This window comes from Anomalospiza imberbis, chromosome 1, assembly GCF_031753505.1.
Source record: "Anomalospiza imberbis isolate Cuckoo-Finch-1a 21T00152 chromosome 1, ASM3175350v1, whole genome shotgun sequence".
Classification (NCBI taxonomy): domain Eukaryota; kingdom Metazoa; phylum Chordata; class Aves; order Passeriformes; family Viduidae; genus Anomalospiza; species Anomalospiza imberbis.
Genome location: NC_089681.1, coordinates 82,282,263 through 82,304,700, shown reverse-complemented (window position 1 = coordinate 82,304,700; position 22,438 = coordinate 82,282,263). Strand labels below are relative to the sequence as shown.

The 22,438-nt window shown below is 41.8% G+C and overlaps 1 protein-coding gene across 1 annotated transcript in view; it reads right to left on the bottom strand.

The window, feature by feature from the left end:
- CDH20 (cadherin 20) overlaps window positions 1-21,812 on the bottom strand; it is a 119,199-nt gene extending 97,387 nt beyond the window's left edge. The window contains exon 1 of the mRNA XM_068197509.1: window positions 21,670-21,812. The gene's annotated coding sequence lies outside the window, so the exon portion shown is untranslated. The remainder of the gene's footprint in view (window positions 1-21,669) is intronic.
- Window positions 21,813-22,438: the final 626 nt, after the last annotated feature.

Genomic DNA, 22,438 nt, shown 5'->3' with positions numbered 1-22,438 from the left:
TGACTCTTGTCCTATTGCTTGGAAGAACCAAGAACCTGTCTCCATCCTCTTGGCACTCTCTCTTCAGATACTTACAGACAATGAAGAGGTCCCTTTTCATTTGTCTCTTCTCAAGGCTGAAGAAGTGCAATTTCCTCAGCCTTTCCTCATGAGAAAGATACTTCCACTTCTCAATCACCTTTGTCACTCTCCACTGGACCTGCTCCAGGATCTCCCTGTCTCTCATGTACTGAGGAGCTCAGAACTGGACACAGCACTCCAGATGTGGGCTCATCAGGGCTGAGCAGAGGGGCCAGATCACCTCCCTTGACCTGGTGGCAACAATTTTCTTCCTAATGTACCCTGGATACCTTCGGCCTTCTTGGCCACAAGGACACACTGCTGCCTCATGGGCAGCTTGTTGTCCACCAGGAACCCCAAGTTCTTCTCTGCTTTCCAGCAGTTTGGCCCCCAGCTTGTGCTGGTCCATGGGGTTATTCTTCCCCAGGTGCAGGACCCTGCATTTGCCCTCATTACATTTCAGAAAGTTGCATTTTGCCCATTTACATCTCTCCAACCTCTTGAGGTCCCTCTGTGGGGCTGCACAGCACTCTGGGGTATTGGCCACTCCTCCCAGCTTTGTGCCATCAGTGAAATTGCTGGAAGGCACCTGCCCCTTCATCCAAGTCATTGATGAGTATGTTAAACAATACTGAGCCCAGTACTGAACCTTGGTGGGGGACACCAGCAGTGACAGGCCTCCAACTAGATCCTGTGACAATGATTACAGTCCTCTGGGATCTGCTGTTCAGGCAGTTCTCAATCCACTTCAATTTGTGTCCTATTCAACAATTCTTGATGAAATTTATTTGGCAATCATGCTGGGAGGAAAAGCATGGATCTAACCCTTTGCCCACGTTTTTCCTATTTTCTCTTTTGAGCTCACAGTTTCAAAAACATTTGCTCCACCCATTCCCCTAACATACATGCCAATGTCCCAGGCACACGGTCCTCCGTTTATATGGCTACTCCTCATTTTTATTTGTTGTCCCTATGCTAAGACGCCCAGGGCACAGTCAGCATGGTCTCAGCTGCTGATGGGGCTGAAGGAGACATGGCCACAAGTTTGTGTCTTATGCAGAGACACACCCAGCTCTGCTCAAAATATGTGAAGGAGGGTGCCAAATGGCTACTATGTCACATCCTACCAGGCCTTTGATAACAGCCAGGGCAACTAAGAGGAGCGAGGCCAACCAGACTGCGACACAGCTTCCCCCTCCTCTCCCAGCTGGCAAGACCCTGGGCAGTGGGATTGTGCCAGGACGGAAGGCGTGGGAAATCACAGGTTGAGAGCAAGTAGCCTCCCAACCGCTACTTCCACAGGGTTCGCGGGAGAGCACAGCGCTACCCGACAACACGGCCCTAGCTCTGAGGGGACACCCTCCACCTTGGCCACTGGGTGCCTGTGGGATGTGGGGCAGCAGGGCTGTCAGTAGACGCATGGTGGGGAAGGGTGGCCTGAGGGCCAGGTGGCTCCTGGTGGTCCTGGCATGGGAACCATGTTCCTGTCCCATGCATGGCACCTGTGCACACATGAGTGACGTGTGTACTCTGGACCCACAAGGTTAATTACAATGCCACCTGTAGGAGGTACTTTCCCACAAATAAGAACCTTCTGTTTTTTCCATATGCTCCCATATGGTCCAATTTTTCTTCATAAGCAGAGTTTTACTAGAGCTAAGAAATGACAGCAAAGCTTTACTTGTGTGTCTGTAATGTCAAAACCAGAAGTCACCTGACTTTGATAAATCCACGGTTTAAAAAAAAAAAACCACATTTAAATAAATTTCATCATTTCCTTCCACACTCTAACTTAGGAATAATTTGCATGCACAAGATACAGGAAATTTGATAGATTTTGTCATCAAACATTTTCATTTGTGCCTGGCAAGAGGTCAGTAAGAAGACTTAGATTTTCTTATCTTGGTGTCTTCTCTGCAGCCTTTTTACTTTGCACCTTTGCTGCAGTCCAAATATGCCCTGCTCTACACATGTAGAAAACATTACAGAAATCAGATACAATCTCTGTTAATCATGAGAGGAACGGAAGAAACAGTTTGATTGAGATGCACTACAAAACACAGTATTAATGTGTGATGTACTACAAAACATAGTATTAATCCCTCAAATAATAGCAGAATAAACACAAATGTTCTTAATCAATTTCTTCTAATTCTTATCAACAATAAGGAAAAAATCAGCTTATAAAAATGCTTGAAGCATTTCAGGTTTCTCCACATGGCATCTGAAAACAGACTTTGTTAGCAGATTGACTGAAATCTCTCTGGTTTTAGAGATGTGTGAATGGTTGTGAGAGGAATGCCTGAAACAAGTCACTTCTAGAGAAGCTTTGAACAATAAAGAGCCTCTGTTTTCCAGTGAATTGTGCATATGCACACAAACGCTCATCCATAATGTGAATTTAAAATAATCCTGATGGGAGTGAGAGGGGGAAGGGACACATGGAAATAACTAGGCAGACTTTGACCCTTTGTGTCAGAAAACAAAGCCTTGTAGTTCAAATCTGAGATAGCAATTCTCATTTGACATGGTTTCAACAGACATATACGCCTTCTGGCTTAAGCCTGTCCCTAAAGGATACTAAGACCAAGCAAAGCTTGCTTACAAGCCACCCAACCACAACACGATGGTTTTAAGTGGAAACAAATGAATGGAATAGATGTAATTAAAAGTCCAAACTGAATTAGTCAAAATCGCTACAGCTTCACTTTGCTAAGTCAGTGAAGGGCAGGAATGGAGCATCTGGAATAGCTGTTTGGCATAGGGTCACTATGAAGATGAATTAGGGTTAATTTTCTACTGGAGTGTAGGTCAGGAGCTGTGCTGTGGCAGAGCACTCAATTTACTGGGTATGTTTTGGCCTACTTAGAACTTTAGAAAATAAATATTACAATGTTAAATTAAATATGCTCTGTGACAAGGACTTGCAACATTGGGAGAATGTGATTTATATGCAATTGGCTCATATATACCATCTAATATGATATGCACAGTGTAATGAAAGCTCAAGGGTCTGATCTGCAGTGCAGAGAGGCTTTACAATGCTCTTTCAGGTTGCACATTGTTTTTTCTTCCTCCTTTTCTTTTTTTTTTTAATGACTACATGAGTTAATTAGTGGTTATGTACTCTGTCTCTTTGCCTGGCCTAGCTTATCCCTACTGCAATAAATCTCTTTTCTTTCACTCTCTCAAGGATCATTACAACTTTAGCCAGCACTGAACAAAACTAATTGAAAGCCACCTGCTTTTAGGATCACCTTAATGAAAAATGAAGAAGTTAAGAAACAAAATTCAATCAACTTTCTAACAGTCTTTAATTTCCTATTAATTCACACAAGAGCAGAGGCAGAAAATGCTTCACATTATCCCTTTTGTTTTCACTGCTGGCCTTATCGTCCAGTTCTCCTTACATCTGTAGAATTAGAAATTATTATTTTTGTAACCTAAAACTCCCATCATTCTTTAATGTGGAACTAATAGTTTTACATTTTGTCTTTTTAACTGCTGCTGTAAAAAAAAAAAAAGAGAAATGTACTTGCAAATAGCCTTCCTATTCTTTTTGCTAAATGTTTGGGTTCTTTTAATCAGGCAGGTCCAGATTCAGCAGAACTTTTATAGATGTCAAAGTCCACTTAAGCACTTACACAAATGATCTAAATCTTACTGCCTTTGATGATGTTTGAGCACCTGCAGAAATCTGGGGAAAAGGCTGAACATGCAAGACTGAATAGTTACAGATTTTGTGAGGGAGGGCCTTGGTACCCAGACATGCAAAACCTCTGAGCACATACTGAACCTCAGGGAGGTGACCAAGTACTATTGAAGCTGATAGGAAGTAAGCACATGTGTCAAGATATGCACTTGAACTCACAATTTAGTGGTGTGAACAGGAGTAAAGGAAACATTCTTGAAATAGCTTGGTGGCTATGCTGTTTCTCCTAACTAGTTTCACAGCTCATCCTTAATAGTGGAGAAATGAGCCTGGAAAAGGTTAAGAGTGGCTGATTTATTTCCTGCAGGCCAGCCAAAGCAAAATACTGAGGGGAAAAAAAAAAAAAAAACGACAAAAGGGGAACAGGAGACAGATGGGACTAACGACAATTTGTGTTGCAGCAGGGCTTAGATGTCCCAGTAAAGCCTGGGATCCCACAGCGCGAGACGCTGTGAAAACATGTCACTAAGGGTGTTCAGTAAAGGGGAGCTGCCTGTAAATGCTGCATGTGGAAGTCCCTTTGAAGTCAGCAGAGCCCAAGCATGCAAAAGTTTGTACTGCTGGGCCATGCATTTCAAGCTGTATGATTAATTGCTGACGAGTGTGCCAAAGCAGAAGACAGGCTCTCTCATAGGATGGCCACCAAAGCTACAATGAGCTGAGGAAGAAAAAAAATAAAGTCACAGAAAATATATTGGTTTTATTTAATAGTCCACTGTTTACTTCCTGTGAGTGTAAACATATCATTATTTCTCCTACTTCAAAATAATAAGAATTCTATTTAGATGAAATAAGTTTAAAACGGTGCAGGTGACATGCAGTATGGGATAAATGCTACCTTCATGTAAATGTACGCTTCTCTCATCGATTATAGTAATAAGATATGCAAAGAAAGATCAGAGGAATATAATTTGATCCTTTTTGGAAGCTACTCTGAAATCCATGCTGCATGTAGCATGTGTGCATGGACTGAAGAGGAAGAAGAGTGAGGAGGCACAGCACTGCAGAACCTTCCCAGAGATAGCAAATTCCTGCTGCTTTAGAAGTGAATTGATGGCTACAGAAGGTCAATGGATCTGGAAACAAGGTGACCCCCCCAGTTTGCGAACCTGTGGTTTCAATGATGCAATCATTGCTACAACACGCAGAAAATGCTTAAACACAAAGACATACAGAAGAATGAAAGGAAGGAAAAAATACCAGTCAGGAATAATTATCACAGTGTATAAAACTTTCCACTCCTTTATTATCATAAATTGCAAAGTTTTATTGATGCATATTTTATCACAGCACTCTTGCCATATGTGATCTGAAGATTCAGAGCCTGTCCCCGGGGACAACGGTACTGATATAGATAATCAAGAATTCCTTTTATGCTCCTCTCAACACAGCCACAGCTCAGATTGAAATTAACATCTTTTACAATGAAACACCAGTTTTCTGCCACAACTAGACATGACAGCTGGAGAGAGAGACCTGCTTATCCAGTTATTCCTTCAAGTCTCGGTTTCATTACAGGCATGAAGATGTAAACTAAGTACAAAGCAATGCGGACGGTCACTGAATACCAGAAAAACGAATCTGCATGCAACCTGCCACATGAAGAAATGGGAAGAGAAATGCTTCCAAATAAATCCAGGGATGAAAAGCAAAGATCAGACACAGTCCCTTAAAAAAAAAAAAAAACGATGAAGAGGAATCCAAAAGCTTTGAACTTTTGCTGTGTTCACTGCCTGGACTAGACTGGGTGATGCTTGCACACATGCATGTGCACACAGGAGTGCAACCCATGGCCAGAAAGAAACCCAGCATGGGACTCTGTCCTACTTAAATCCTCCACAGCAAGGATTTGACCTAGTGGAAGCACTAAGGCTGCTTAGTGTCGGTACTTGTTCCTGGTCATTTTTTTAGCTTGACTGCTTCCACATGCACATCGTCCCTGTTTCTCATGCTACTGAGGAGGGGGGCATGGAAGTTGTTTTACCCTGCTCCCCATGGGGTCAAACATCACTGTAGCATATGACTGTCTTTCTGTAGAGCATTAAACAACCAACATCTGCCATGTAGGGTTCTCCCTCTCATCCTTCTCCCGAGGGAGAACTGGGGATGCATTGTAGTGTTTTGTTTTGTTTTGTTTTGTTTTGTTTTGTTTTGTTTTGCCATGACTTTGTTTTTGTTGTTTTAAATCTACATGCTGGGTATGTTGGGAAGGAAAACAAGGCCAGCACCTTGCTTGTGAAGGAGAAGGTGGTGGGGTTTGAAATGGTCATCAGTTTCTGAGGAACTTAGCGTCAGGTTTCCCAGAAGGCGCAGCTTCCTGCTGGCTGCTAGAGCTGATAGAAAGGTGCAAACTTCACAGACTGTCACAGGGAGCTGGGAATGATAATGTACTGGAAAATTGCATCTGTTCTATGTGTAAAAGCAGTTCAAGTCCAGCTTTGAGCACTTGCCTACCTATCACAACATTTCAAAGGAGCCTGTTGCTTTGTTGTATTGCATGCTGGGACAATACTTCGCAAAACCTACCCTATGGATAATTGTTTTTTGTTTGTTTTTTTTCTTTTCTTTTCTGATTAACATCCTACGGCCTAGGGGTTGTCTCCAAACAGGGAAGCAGGAGAGGTTATCAATGTGTTTTGAAACATGTAAGTGGGCAAATGTGCAGTTAGAGATGCAGGGATGCTCAGGAAACATTTAAAGGCTATTGTACACCTTCGGGTTAGATCAGGAAAGAAGTACAAAAAGGAAGGCACATGCCACTTTTCTAGCCTCATGCCTTTGTCTTTCTAAGGGCTGCACAAAACAGTACTTCTGCATTTCAATTCTGTGGATGAGCTCAGGCTAAAAGCTCATGTAAATGCAAGCCCACTTTAGGGTAATTATCAAGTAAGACAGGGAAAAAGAAGGCTATGAAAGAAGACAGATATGTGGCAGAACTGCAGTATAAGGATCGAATTGAAGTCATCAGCAAAAAAAACAGCACTAACACATTAGTTGGATGAGTCTTCCGGAGATAAAAATGAGAGGGCAGGAACTCTCACCCTGCATTAGAAGACTGTCATTTTCACTTTCCTTAACCAAGGAATGTTTGGAATTTCCTGCTCCTCATCCCACTGGAAGGGCTCATCTCACTGGGAAGGGCTGATTCCCAAATACTCAAAGCCTTTTGCATACATGAAGGAGATTCTTTTTTGGGTTACTCATTCTGCCTTTCATTATGTTTTTAATTGACACATTTCCCAGAGTTCTGTATTATAGAATGCTGGCATTGGAAAGATTTAATAATGAAGATATTCTTCTGCATGAAGGACACTTTGGAACACAAGTTCACATTACTGGGATTTCTCCAGTCTTTGCACACACACACACACACACACACACACACACAGAGTGATGGCTGCAACCCCGCTGCAACTACAAAGTCGAGATTAGCTAAGACTGTTTGAGAGAAATGTAACAGTGCCTATTATTTTTCCTTTCACAAGAGATTTAAGATAGAATATTTACTATGATCATACAATTTTTATATCAGATTGAAAAACAGAATTTCCATCTTGCAAGAAGTTATAGCATTTGGCATTTCTTATGTCAGGCTAAAAATCCCAAATAGCACAATTTATCTTTCCATGGAGTTCTTAAAAATCAGTTTAAAAAGGTAAAAACTTTAACATCTATGGTATGATATAGGTTATTTCAAAATTTTAGAAATAAAACATTTAGTGTTAAGGAGCAAGAGGGGTGTGGTGATCTTGCTCCTTCACTCCAACTTCAGATGGCCACAGCTGAGAGCTGATATTCTTGACCCACTTGTCTCTATCTGCCGATGGATCCCTCTCCCCAGACAGAATTAGAACCCCACCAGACATGAGAATCTCATGGTGTGGCTGTTCCCAAGAGGCTTCCCACCAATGCAACATCTCATCCCAATTACAAAATATATATGCCAGCCAGATTTTCCTGTGGAACATTTTACTAAAAGGTCTATTTTCACTATGAATATTTAATGTACAACAGAAAAATACTTAATTGAACACTTTAGTGATCAAACCTAGTTGTTTTTTTACAACTTGCTTTTTTGAATCCTTTGAATGTGGCTATCAAGGCAGAATATCAGGTAAGACAACTAGTATCCAACTTAGAATCTCAGTGTGATTTGTAAATAAGAAAGGACTTTGAAAAGCATTTGAAATTAATCTTTCTTCACAGCCTCAAGTTTTAAAAGTATTAAAAAGTATTTAAAAGTTTTATAAGCAACTCTTTTTATAATTCTTTTCATGGTAATATTGGTTTTAAAAATTATTTTACAACTGGAAATCAAGAAGCACACTGGAATATTTTTCTATAAAACTTTCAATAAGGTAGAGACCTCATTGGGAATCTGTGCAAGGTCTAGCATGATGTGTAGAATGACCAAGCCAGAGGTTGGTGGGGTCATCTTTGTAACAGAACAGTAACAATAAATTAATTAAAAAAAAATCAGAGACAATCAAGCAATCAAAAATCAATTGCTTACTACAAAGAGAACTCAGACCCTCTTTTAGTGAAATGTATTCTCATTGCACCAACATAACCCCATTGAAACCAGTGAGCTTGCATTATGGTATAAAAGAGCAGAGTAACAGAGACATGCTATGTTGTAAAAGTTCTTTACATCTTTCTTTGAAATAATGACATGGGTCATTGTCCCAGACACCAATCTGTCCTTACACAGTAAATCCTGGATCTTTAAGATAGATGGGTTGTAATTAGAACTAAAGCATGGCCTATGGGGCAAGATCTTTCCCCACTTAAATCACATTGTTTTCATTGCTGTACTGGTGTAAATGGTATTTTTATGTGTATGTCCAGAAGAGAACTGAACTGCAATATTTCTCCTCTGCTGCTGAAATATTAGCATTAAAAAAGCAGTATTTTACAAAAGTCATATAAACACAGTGCTTCCAACACAATCAATTTTGTTGGAATTATTTTGCACCATCCTTCATCCTTGAAATTATATCCCTTCCTTTGTGGACTGTTTTAAAATTTTAAAAATTCTGAACTTATTTGAAGTAAGACTCAACAGTACATTAACTGGTAAAAATCAAAGTGCTTCTTTTTCTCCCCAAGCCCAGAAGAATTAATTTTGTTGCCACTAAAGAACAGGCACCCAACTTTTGAACAGAAACTGACCTAATATTTCTGAAAACCCTGCATGCAATTAGCTTCTTGTAAGAGCCATCTTTCAAGCAGTCTTTTACTGCCTCTGTACTCCAAAAGCTGCTCATGAGATCCAGCAAAATTAGGATATTAATAGAGAACAATTTATCAAGCTCGATGGGTTTGTTAGAGGCACACTTGTCTAGTTAACCAACTCTGTCAGGGTATCTTTTAAAGCAGACAATACTGTCAAGGCCCTCCTTATTATTTCTACTCCAGGTTTTTCACAACAGTGTCTGTCCAGCAATGGAGGCAATGCCACCCTAGGAAGGGGTACTCAGACAGCAGAGGGTCTCCCCAGAAAGGGAGCCCTCCTTGGCTATGGGGTGGTGTGGCCGCCTCATCCCAAGATGCCGTGATGTCCAAAGGGACTCTTGGTACAGCAGGGTGTACGCGTGCACCCCTCAGTGCTGTGGCCATGTGGAATCACTGGTGGCTGTCCAAAGCAAAGAGGGCTGCTGCCCTCCTGATTCCAGGATCTGCAGCCCATTTCTCAGAAGCTTTGGCCTAGGCTGAAAAGAAGAAAATGGCTGGCGAACTGGGATGGCAAGTTCATGGTACTGGATTGGGAACCAGGGGCTGACTCCAATGTTCGGTTTTTCTCTTGCCTTTTTCCTTGATGGCCACACTGTTCTCTGGGCTTGTTTTACCTTCACTCCGCCTTGTGTTCAACAGCATTTTGGTTTTTGAGATATATTCTCTTCAACAAAAAAAGCAATTTTTTTCCCACCAGAAACATATGAACTTCAACCTTTTCCAGGAAAAGATTTCTCAGATCAGGGCTCCTTCTTGGCACTTTGAGACACAAATCACAATCTTGACCTCTTCATTACTTAGTGCTATTGCTCTGACAGGTCTTTGGTGTGAGTGTTTCCTAAAGGCTTTGGTTTCCCTCTAAAACATGATGATTTTGAACTCTAAGCTTTGACAAAACAGAACTGTGATCTCCCAGCTCCGGTATTTGGACTGCAAAAACTATGCCCTGTGTGTTTGTACTGCAGGGGAATCTACATATTACCTAACACCTGCAGGCACCTCTAAACCACAAATTATAACTAATAATAGAAGTTTTACCTTTGTCTGGTGATTCAGTCTCAGAAACCTAAACCTGATGTATTTCCTCAAGCACTAAGATCCAGTCTGTGGACAAAAGCTAAAAAATCCCTGTTGTGTCAGCATATCCAAAGCTAAACTCAAATATTTCTCTTATCTAGTCATATAATCCCATCAGATTGTGAACCACTGGCTTTGGCAGTAGAATGTCCAGCAGTGGCAGAAGTTGCGCTAAGGCTGGACACTTATCCCACCCCATCTCTGCCTCCTTTTTCACCTAGGCTCACTTGGCTGTGCTGGCAGCACTCACTTACTAGCACCAGTACTGCACAAGTTTCAGATAAAGGAGCACCATTTTCTGCAGTCCTATTCCTTAAACATTTATTCCTTAAACATCTGTGACTTTTTCTAGTTCCAGGGTTTTATATAAGACAGGAACATTGAGGTTATCTGATCAACTTATGTTGACAATACCCCACACATGGCAGAGGACAAGAGGATAAAACACTGTAAACATTGCAAATGCTGTGTCTTCACCTTTCCCTTTTTATTTCCTCTAAACATTATTGGAGAAGAATGTACTGCAAAGTCATAAATAAAGTATACTTGTCAGAAGCTATGATCTTAAAATATTCTAAGGGTTTGTTTGTGTTCTCTCCATAAATTGTTTATTGGTCAATATGGACAGAATTTGCAAATGCATCCTCCTTTGCAGTTCACTGATATTATCTCCATTCTATATACTTTCATCTAGTATTAAGCTTCCAAAAAAATCCCCCTTTCTACCCATTTTCATTGATAAGAAATTTTCTAATGCTGAATATCCAATTATGCAGCATTACATTACCCTGTGTTTCTTATCCTTAAGGAGATGTTAAGCATTAAAGGACTGTATGATTTTTAAACTTACTATCAGAGATAGGGTTATGTAGTAGGGTTGATGCTTTTTGACTTGTCTCCATCTACACAGTAAAGCAAAAAATGAAATATCTCTGTAGAAAATAAGTTTCTAATTTATATTTTTACTTCACTGTGTCATGTTAATGATACCGTAACAGGCCAACTCTGTGAAATGGTCTCATGGTGAGTAAATTATGAAAAGAATTTATGAAGGCAGCGATTTCAGTGTCTGAATAGCCCGTGAGGATACAGAACAGGAAAGATCTCTTTAGCCAGAGAAGACACAAACCTTTAACACAGAAAACAGACATTCTTCTAACTCTTCTGGAGCCTTGCAAAGGTTGTCTTCCAATAAAAGAATCATCCTGCATAGGGTGATATTTTAAATCAGAAGTTAAATGGTTCAGTCCCCTCTAGAAAGTTCCTAAAGAGGCAAAAAAACCTGACCAGTGGACTTAAAAATGCTTTTGACTGCATGTAGTGGTTGATAGATTGGCTATTTACAGCTAGTAAGTCAAATCTGTTATGACATTTGGTAATTACCTCTTCAATAAATAACCTGATAAGTTCCCAGAGAAAAGAAGGCAATTTATCTCAGAATAAAACCAGTTTTGGTCCACCAACTCTTTGAGGACAATTTGGTAGGTAACTGTAACTACATGGGGAATTTGGATGCTCAGCGATCATTAAAAATAATGGAAACTTAAGTGTCCAGATCCTACAGCAGTTTCAAAACTCTTAGCCATGCTCTCCTGGGACAACTACTTTTTGCCCACTGCAAAGGTATTAACACTTAAACACTCAGAAAAGAAAGAGAACAAACTGCAAAAAACCCCAGTGTCAGATGGTTATCTATGAACATTTTACTGATGTTTTACTAAATTGACACAATGGAGAAGAAAACAGAACACCTTATGATTTATTTTTATTATTTTAATTATTGATGTTTCAACAAAACAACGACTTCACAGTCAAAGGGTTCACTTGCAACAGGATTAAAGTGGCAACAGAATTTAATGGGAATGCATTTTTTGAGACTAGGAATTTGTAGTAAAAAATTAACACCTACCCGCCACAAAAGCATATATGTTTGTTCTGCATAAACACCTGTACAGCCCAGCAGGGGATTACAGAGGTAATGCAATGGAGCTCTTTCTCCCAAGGGTGAGAAACAAATGAGGTGGAGATAGGAAACAGTAGTAGGGAAAAGTTATTAGCTATACTGGCTATCACTGCTGTTAGCCATGGCTGATTCATTGCCTCACTAACAGTCGCCTATTTAGCAGGCTGTAATACAAATGAGTCTTTAATGAGAGCCCCTTCTCTTGCGAAGAGCAGCAGGACAGTAAACGAGGGCATTTGAAGAGCTACATGGGCCAAACAGGCAAGGGAAACAGACAGGCAGAGACTGACAGCTCACTGTTAAGCTGCTCTCTTTTCTTTCTCTCCTTTGCTTCCATTTTTGCTCCTACACATTTGAATCTAGCAGCCAGTTCCTTTGTCCTCCACTTCATGCTGAGATGTACCCTGGGCATGAGACAGCAGGAGCCCACTTGGAAGAGTGGATCCTCAGCCACAGTGTATTTAACACAGTGCCTTTAGCAGCATCACTGAGCTCACCCTCATGAGGATTCACCTTTCCCAAGTCTATACTACACAAAAAAGGTTTAGCCATTGTTCAGAGCAACATTTCTATACAATGGTTACATTTTACATATAGCCCTAATATCTGCAACACATTGCTGACAGTCATGTTTCTCTTGGCATGTTGATGAGCTAGTACCCGAAACCACATGCAAATCAAGGAATATGCTTTTTTAACAACCCCCCCCAATATTCTTTACTCACCCTGGAGACTTCTTGTGGGATCCAGATGCTGTTATTCCAATCTTTATCTGTTACCACAAGCTCCTCTGCTTTCTGCCATGCTCATTTACAACCCTGTGGAACAGTTATTTGTCTTCTTTTTGTATTAGTCTATTTCCAAGCCAGAGCTAAATTCTATACTTGCAACCTATCAGATCTGTCTTTTTTTGTCTCTGTTATTCTATGAAGACATTTGTCATTTCTTTCTGTCTGCCTCACTATACAAGTCCTGTTTTCTTGCCCTCCTGCAGCTTCTTTCTCTGTTCAGTCTCCTCAAGGTTTTGTTGCTATTATCATCATTTCGTCTCAGCATGCTCTCTGTCCTCTTGAAGGCTGGTTTGACAGATCCTCTCTTGTCATCTGCTTGAAGGCTGATTTCAGCTCTTCCTTGCAGCGCTGTGCCTATGTGCCTCCTCCGCTACAAGAGTTTAATGTGGAGCTTGTTCTACCAGAGCTGCTCCTTGTGGCCCTTCCTCCTGAGGAGCGTCTCCAAGACAGAAGGTGTACAGGGCTGTGGGCCACAGAGCCAGTCTCATAATGTCAATAGCTGACTGCTGCCTTTTCAACAGGCCTGGCAGCCCTTCCCCTTGTCATTATCAAGGACGTGCACTAGCCATTCGACAGGATCTCCTCTGGGTGTCCATGCGGTGCCCAGAAAAGATGGTGTTTAACCTTGCTATTAGAATAAATTTACCAACTTGTGCTCACTCCTCATGCATTCTTTGCATGGAGACTGTCCTTTTCCATATCACTTTCTGAAGGAGACAGAGCAGCAGCCCCTCTCAGGAGGTATGGTAGTTGTTGGCTGCATGCAGCCCTCCTTTGACATTGAAAGAAACTGGATGTCCAATTAAAACACTCAGGAACCACTGATACAGAGTCTTCCATACTTCCCTTTCTGGGACAGCAGTTTTCTGTCCTTCATAGGTCCTTCAGGAGGCCTGCAGATTTCCTCTTTATTTCTCCACTCTCTTCCTTAAAAACACGTTTTTGCTCTGAAGCCTTAATATATTACACCTGCAGGTCAAGTAATACATAATATTTACTTTAATGGTTAATGTCCTCCAGATTATGCATGGATTGGAGGATGCTTGGGGCAAAACTTCAAATTTTATTTGAAGGGAAATGCTTCTTTTCATTAAGGAGCTCCCCTTTCCAGAAGTCAGTCTTCTAGATCACAGAGAGGGCCACCATAACTTCACCTCTTAAAGCCTGTCTTTCCTCTTCAAAAGTAACTTAAAATTTAAAAAATAGACTAATTTCAGCAATGGGCTAACCACATAGAAGGTACTCCATAATCTAGTGAAGTACCTACATTATTCTTAAGAGATTTGCCAACTAGTGATCTACTACTGCTATTTTAATTTATGTTACATCGTGATTGCAATTCTAAATTAAACTCATACAGGCAAGAAAATTTATAGTTAAGCCTTTCCGTCAATCCTTAACTTTCTTTGCAGTAACAAAGTAACATATTGCAAGGGCTCTCAACTGTGTCTCACAATACCTAGGCATATACAAAGGTTAATTACTGTATTAGATTTGAGTGACAAGGTTTTGCTGGTGGGGGGGCTACAGGGGTGTTTATGTGAGAGCTGCCAGAAGCTTCCCCCATGTCCATTACAGCCAATGTCCACTGGCTCCAGGATGGACCCAGTGCTGGCCAAGGCTGAGCCCATCAGCAACGATGGCACCACCTCCAGGATAACTTATTTAAGAAGGGGAGAAAAAACCCTTGCACAACAGCAGTCGGAGAGGAGAGTGAGGACATGTGAGAGAAGTAGCTCTGCAGACACCAACGTCTGTGAAGAAGGAAGGGAAGGAGGTGCTCCAGGCACTGGAGCAGAGATTTCCCTGCAGCCCCTGGAGAAGACCACAGTGAGGCAGCTGTGACCCTGCAGCCCCTGGAGGACCCAAAATCTAAGCAAGTGGATGCCCAAAGATGGCTGTGACCCCCATGGGAAGCTCATGCTGTAGCAGGCTCCTGGCAGGACCCGTGGATGTGTGTAGAGAGCCCATGGTGAAGGTAACCTATGCTGCCAGGATTTGTGATCAGTCCTGCAGGGGATTCACGCTGGAGCACTTCATGAAGAACTACAGCCCATGGGAAGGACCTGCATTGGAGGAATTTGTGGAGAACTGAGTCCTGTGGGAGGGACTCCATGCTGGAGCAGGAGAAGAGTGCTGGGAGTCCTTCCCATGAGGAAGGAGAAGCAGTGACAATGTATGATGAACTGACTGCAGCCCCAATTCCCTGTCCCCCCGTTCTACAGAGAGGCAGAGAAATTTCGAATGAAGTAGAGTCTGGGGAGAACAGCTGTGCAATAAATTAAATTGATTTCCCCAAGATGAGTCTGTTTTGCTGGTAACAGTGACTGGTGAGTAATCCCCTGTCCTCAACTTGACCTGTATTCTCTCTGTATTTTGTCTCTCCTGCTCAGCTGAGGGAAGGGATAGAGTGGCTTTGGTGGGCATGGGGATCCAGCCAGGGTTAACACACTCCAATTATACAGACTCATTTTTTACCTTTGATTTGCTAAAAGGAATCATGCAGAAGAACTCAGCCCTGGTGTGCTCCCTTTCTGAAAACTCTTAGCACCTCTTGGGCTGTGCTGTCAGGCACTGCATAACCCAACAGGGCAAACCCTACACCTTTCAGTGAGTGCTTGTTCCATTGGGCATCTGCACAGAAGCAGGAAGGGCATCAGTCCTTCTGAAAAAAGTAACATAATTTACAAAAAGGCCTTACTGGGAAACTGATCCACATGTTTTCCCCAGGGGCCCCACGGCAGCCCTAGCCAGCAGTATTCCTTCCCTCTTTGGTGAGCACATGAATTAATGGCATGGGCGCACAAGAGCATCCCAATGCTGTCACTGCTAGAAAAAACAGAAGATGACACAGATGGTAAAAAGGAGAAAACCAAGAGGGAAATTCAGAAGGCAGCCCTATTACCCAAATACCTCTGTGTTTCACTTGGTTCCAGCTTAAGCTTGGGCGGGTTGTAGATTGGGGTATCAATCCCTGAATGCCCAAGTTTTTGAAGACCCATTACAAAAATCGTCACAGTCAAACACTTTTAACGTACAGAATGCATTTAGTAGTATACCTTGAATTTATTTCTTAACATATGAATTATGATTTTCAAAGCAAAACAAGTAGTTTAAAAGTTGGAACTGCCTGTGACTGCATGAAATGCTCCTTTCATCCATTCATTCTGTAAATGAGGACCCGAATCAACTCCTTCACAACAGTTACGGTTTCTCAAGTCTGCAAACACTTTTCAAATGTGGGATCTATCTTTTGGAATGCCATCAAGACATGCTTGCTAGTTTTAGCTGGTGAATTTTAAGTGTTTAGCTTTCAGATGAAATGTATGTAACTATGTTAAAAATTCCTCTGAAAAAGTAGGTCTTATACATGCGTTGCTGTCAAGTTTTCACAGTTCTATCATTTTTTTAATTACCCAAGACATTCTGGTTACAGAGCTACAAAGTAATCTATTTAAAGCTGGGTTTTACAGTGATCTAATGGGCACAAAAAACATACGGAATTAGAAAACATTTACTTCTCTTCCTCTTCTTATATTGCCAAATATGTTTAAATCAAACTTGTTTTAAAAACAAATATTCCCAGGGTAAGGACTTTCATATCAACTTCTGGTTGTTTCTGCTGAATTGGAAACCTCTGGCAATTTTTTTCCTACTGAAATGTAAATGATGACATATCATTAACTAGCAGCATTACACCACTAAAATACTAGGATGTGTCTTGCTTGCATCAAACTTCCCTTTCCTTAAGTGCAATGCCTTAGAGGCAGCAGTGTTTAAATGGTACAAAGTACTCTACTAGCACCAGTCTGAATCTTTATTTAGCAGAACAAGCTTCACATTCTTCCCTGCTAACACAGTATATGGAAATGTTCAGCTCCTCCATAAAACACACTCATGCACTATTACTGTCTACCCCAAGGTACAGCACTGACATGACAGATTCATGTTCTCAGCTGTGACATAAGGGCTCTTTGACAATACCACAGTGAAAGCCCTATTAAGAAAACATGTGCCGGACCGTGCATCTGATGCAGTTAAATGCTATAAAAGATTTTCCAGGTGTTAATGAGTTGCATGAGTAGAATGAAAATGAGGTGGATCTGTACGCTTGGAAATTCTCAAGGAGCAGGACTCAGGCTCTCAGAGAGACGGACAAACAGCGCTTTATAAGCACCACTGTCCACGCTCTGCACCTGACCATACGAGGTGATGAGAGACCCCAACTATTCACTGGGGGAACTGTTCATTGAGGATCGTTTGCATGGGAAAAGACAGACTTTCATGTCTTCCTGCAGTTTACTACATCCTTTTTACTTTGCTCTATTTGGGAAAAAGCACTAGTTATTTTCCCCTTTTTAAGCATTTTTTTTTGTTCTAAAAAGAAGGAAAACATTATGCCTGTTGCTTCTTGTTTTTAGTTTTATGAGGGATTCAGCTTGACCCAGTATAGATAAGAAATTGTCATTTAGTTAACATTAAAATATCACTACTTAGAGCTTATGTTTTAAAGGAGAGACAGACAGTCTGTTGAACACTTTGAAAAAGCAGTGGTTGAAATTTTTCAAGGCAATGAAGAGGCCTAATATAGATTCCTTTAAGGTACGTATAAAATCCTATGTATGGGCTGCCCTGAGAATTTCAACCACTGATATTTCAGAGTACGTGCATATGTTATTTTGTACAGCAGCTACCTTCAGGAGAAACATTTATTCATATAATCTGTTGACTTGATAAAAGATTGTTTAATTTCTTTAGCATGTGTGAATTTTATGGTTACTCTCCTTGAGGAGGTAAGTTTTAGTTTATCTATATATGACAGGTACAATGAAGGAAGGCTGCAATGCAGACTGTTTCATGCTGTTGTGACCACAATCACAGTCTTACACCTAGCATACGACTGTATCTAAGGAAAAAAAAAAGATAATTTTGTCGCCATGCTAATTTCAGCCTGATTTTCTGAAAAGGGGACGCTCCCAGTAATATGAACCAATGGAGTGTCTGCTCTCAGAAGTTAATTTAGAACCACCCATTTCAGTTCCCACAGAAAAGTCAGTACTATTTTATCTTTTATTTCTAATCTAATATCCCAAGTTGTCTACCCACTCTTCGCCCGCCCAACAGAGTTACTTAAATTAACTTGGAGCACTAAATTTTCATAAAGGCGTAAGAAGACTAGGTGGAGAGAATAACCAAACCACTGTAATAACACATTGACACAGAGTCTTGAAATTGATGTCTTAAGGGTTAAATTCCTCTGGCTTGCCAGGTGTTCTGTGCAAATGTTGCATTCATACAATGTAGTATCTGACCATTTAACCATATGTCAAACAATCTTTGCTATGACAACCAGATGTAGACATTGCCATGGAATGAAATTATAATTTTATTAATTACCCTTTAATTAGTTGATACAGGAGAGAACACGCAGTAATTTAGTCATAATTGGCCTGACTGAGACTCAATACTTAAAGGGATGGAATCTGTTTGTGAGACTACTTGTTATGAATAACAATTATGTCTGTGACAATGCAATTTTATTATGAAGATGTACTATGCATTTCAAACAGTATAAGCTAGTATTAATGATAGGTATGATAGTATCCAGCATTCTAGCTACAATTTGATGGAAAACATTTTCCTTGAATAAAAGTGTGTAATCCTCTGTGTATTTTGCTACATATTATATCAATTCAAGAAAAACCCCTTACCAGACTCACTGTGATGACCAAAGTGTGTTTTCAATGCATTTTATTATAGAAATGAGGAGCCACTTGCACTTCCAAAAAACAAATTATCAATCTTCTTAATGGTTCAGACTTTAACATGGTATTTGTGCAAGGAGTACCCCATACAATTTTTTTGAAACACTCTTTGACAAAACATTATAATCAGAAACTTGAGCAGTCTCTAATGTGACCACTTGTCACCACACTTTTTGGATTTTTGTAAGAAAGTGGAACATCCCTAGATTTCTCAGATTACATAGGTGCAAATAAAGTTAACAGCAGCCCTCTCTAGACTGTAGCAATAGGTAAATGTCTTGAAGACATTCTTTCAATACAGGTTGCTGTTAAATCAGGAATACTCTGCACAGACTGAGTATTGAGTATCACTGTAGTAGGACAGAGCACATTCAACAGCTTAATAAAAATGCTTGTAAAGTGGATCTTAACATTGGCCCTTACATACCCAGTTGTTACGAGATGTTTTTGCCATTCTGGAGCCATCATTCTGTTCTTGCTCTTCTAAACCCTATGACCTGAGAGAAGACTGCAGTGTTTTATATTAGTTTTGTACTTTTAGATGGACAACATGCCTCTTGTTTTTGCCTCTTGTCTTTCCACAAAAGTCTCAGAAAGTGCAGGTCAAAACCTTCAGCAAACACAGCTCCAACAAAATATAACAAACTGCTTTACTTTTCAGAACTGAATTAAAGCTCTCTCCTTCTGTTTTTTCCCATGATGGATAGCTCTTAGTTTTTTGCATGTGCAGTGACAGAAATTATACTTAACTGAATTTCTTTTAAAACCTTGCCCAGTTACAGAATGTTTATTTATTTCTTTATGATGGATGTGGAGGCTATATAGATATCTCCAAGCCAAATGAGTCTTTCATGTAACTGTTGTAAGGTCAAGGAAGTTATACACATGATAAGTCTGCTTCCTTTACTATTAGACTTTTAGAAATCGTTCAAAATTGGTTAAATGACTATGGGCTGCTTTCAAAGTTGTTTTTTCTTTTTCTTTTTAAACACAACATCCTCCCATCCTTTCTAATGATTAATTCACTATTCTCCTTCTTTAGCACAAATGTGTATATATATATATATATATATACATATATATATACATACATATACATACATACATATATATATATATATATATATATATATGGAAAAACATGACATATAGGAAAGCAAAACACCTTTTGCCTAGGGTGCCATCTTCCAGTTAATATCAGTAAGTCATATTCTGTTGCTTATAAGTGCATCTTGCTCAACAACTTATCACCACCTCCAGTACAAACACTCACAGGTTGTATCTTCCTGCAGTGTCACAGGGAATAGCTAACACAGTGTAACAAGAGATCATTTCATTAGATTACCATGAAAGAATCACTGCTGCAAGGAACTTGAGCTGAACAGGGACACAATCACAGTGTTAAAAATTCGAAACAGTTTACCATTAAAGCCTTGTGTGACTGCTTGAGAAATGTCTTAGAGCAGCACAAAAGCTGGCACCATTAGCTTTCATCCCTGCTGAGTTGGCAATAAAGTGCACACATAAGTAAAATGCATTAATTGGTATTAGTCAATCTAGTTAAGATGTTCATTCTCCAGGCATCTTCAGATTTCATTTCCATAAAACAGGATTTCTTTAAGTCTCATAATTTGATTTTGTCCAGCCCAAAATTGTATTGACACAGTGGCAGCAAAAGCACAATTACACCCCAGCTTTACAAAGGTGCTCTCTATCTAGACTGGGACCCACGTGCTCCCAGTGTCTCTCTCTCTCACACACACACACACAGAGAAAAAAAGCAACCCACGTAAAAAAAAAAAAAAAAAAACCAAAAAAAAACCCCAAAAAACCCCAAAAAAACCCAACAACTACAGAAGAGGAAAAAGTGATGCATTTTCCTGTCATTTTCCTATTGCTATTTTCCCTCCCTTTCCCCTGTATTTTTCCTACTGTGCATTACTGATTACTGCACTTTAAGATCAGAATGAACAATTAACTGCCTAATTATTCCAGTCACACCAAGCCACAATGAAATCTTTATTCAGTGTTTACAGCAATCTTTGGCAGAGACTGTCTTGCTGTTTTTAAACCAAGAAGAACTGCTCCCTTTGGCTCCCTTCAGCATCAGCTGCCCGGGTTTCAGAGCTGGATGCCAATAATCAGCCTCCTTTTTCTCTTCCAAAGTGGCTATTTTTTTTTTAAGGGTGAAAAGACCTATTCTCATCAACTCCCCATATATTCCGCCTGATTTATGTCCCAGCCACTGGGTCTCTTCCTTCCGTATCTTTTACCATTTGTGTCCCCCCGCACCCCCTCCGCGCCGCTCCCGCGGCGCCCGCCGAGCCCCGGAGCCACCGAACACCCCCGGAGCCTCCCGGACAGGGGGGCCCTTCTTCCTCGGGAGCCCCGGCGAGGGGGCGAGAGGCGGAGGGGGCGGATAATTTGCAGCTCCGGCTGTACAGCATCCACACACATCCACACACGCACACCTTCTCCCATAGTTTTTTCTCGTTCTGCCGAAATCTCGGAGGAGGCTGCCCGGCCCGGGAAAGTTGGAGGGAGCCGCTCCATGCCCCAGACGGCTCTTTTTGCCCGCTCTCCGTCTCTCCGACCTGCTCCCCTCTCCCGACGGGCAGCCGCGCCGCCGGGACGCTGCGAGCCCCGCTCCGCCTTGCGCTGCCCGGCTCTGCCCGCTCCTGCCGCCGCGGCGGAGCACCTGCGGAGCGGGGAAAGCTTGTCCCAGCCAAACTCCAGAGCGACCCGGTGTGGGCTCGCTTCGTTCCCCACCGCCTCCTCGCCCTCTAACTGCGGCTGGACAGCCAGGGGGTCGGGGAAAGAAGAAAAAAAAATAACAGGAGGAGCAACTAAGATTAAAAGAATACTAAAATCCCAAGGAGGAGAAGGAAGAAAAAGTAAAGGAGAAGAGAGAAAGAAAAAAAAAAGAAAAAAAGGAAAGGGGAAAAATAAGAAAGAAATAAAGGGAACAAGAATAAAGAAAATGAGAGAAAAGAAAAAGGAGAGGGAGAAAGAGGGGGAAAAGGAAAAAAGCAGAAGAAAAAGTCCGCGAAGGAGAGGTCGGGTTACCTTGCAGTGTGGAGGAGCTCCCGACTGCCTTCCTGGCGATGGGACTTCCCTCCTCCGCCGGGTGCGCCCCTCACATCCCCGCGCCCCCCGTTCCGCTGCCGCGGAGGGAGCTGCCGCTCGCTCCTGTCTCCGGCTGCGGAGACACGCTCGGGCTGGGGGGGCTGCGCGGGGCCGCAGGCGGAGGAGGAGGAGGAGGCGGAGGAGGAGGAAGGAGCCCCGCGGCCGCCCCGCTCCCCGGAGCTGCCCGCGGGAAGTGGCCGCCGCTGCCTGTGGCTCTGCTGCCCGTGGATATCGCGGCGTGTCTAACGCTGCCGCGGGGACCTGCGGGAGGCGATTGGTGCCGCGGAGCTGCGCCCTCCTGCGCCGCCCCCCGCCCTCCTGCCCGGGGAACCCCCCGCCCCAGCTGCGGCCCCCGGGCTCCACGCAGCCCCCGGCTATGGGAGAGCAACCCCGAGTGTCCACCCCGCAGAGATGGTTACATCTCGGAAGGATTCCAAATCGCCCCACATTGGCTGCTGAGGTAGACCAAAAGTCACACCGGAGAGTCGAAGCGATCCTTTATTTAACTGAAAGGGTACGGAGATGAAAGCTGAATTCCTTTGGAAGGCTCAATTTTAGTTAATAAACATGCTGAGACTAATGCCAGAGCTACTTTTCTGAGGGCAAACAGTAGAGTTTCCTGGAGGGTTTGTGTAAGACTTTGGAAAAACAACCAAATAATAAAGGGGTTTTACATCCACCTTTAAAGAACATTTTAGTGTTCATAAAA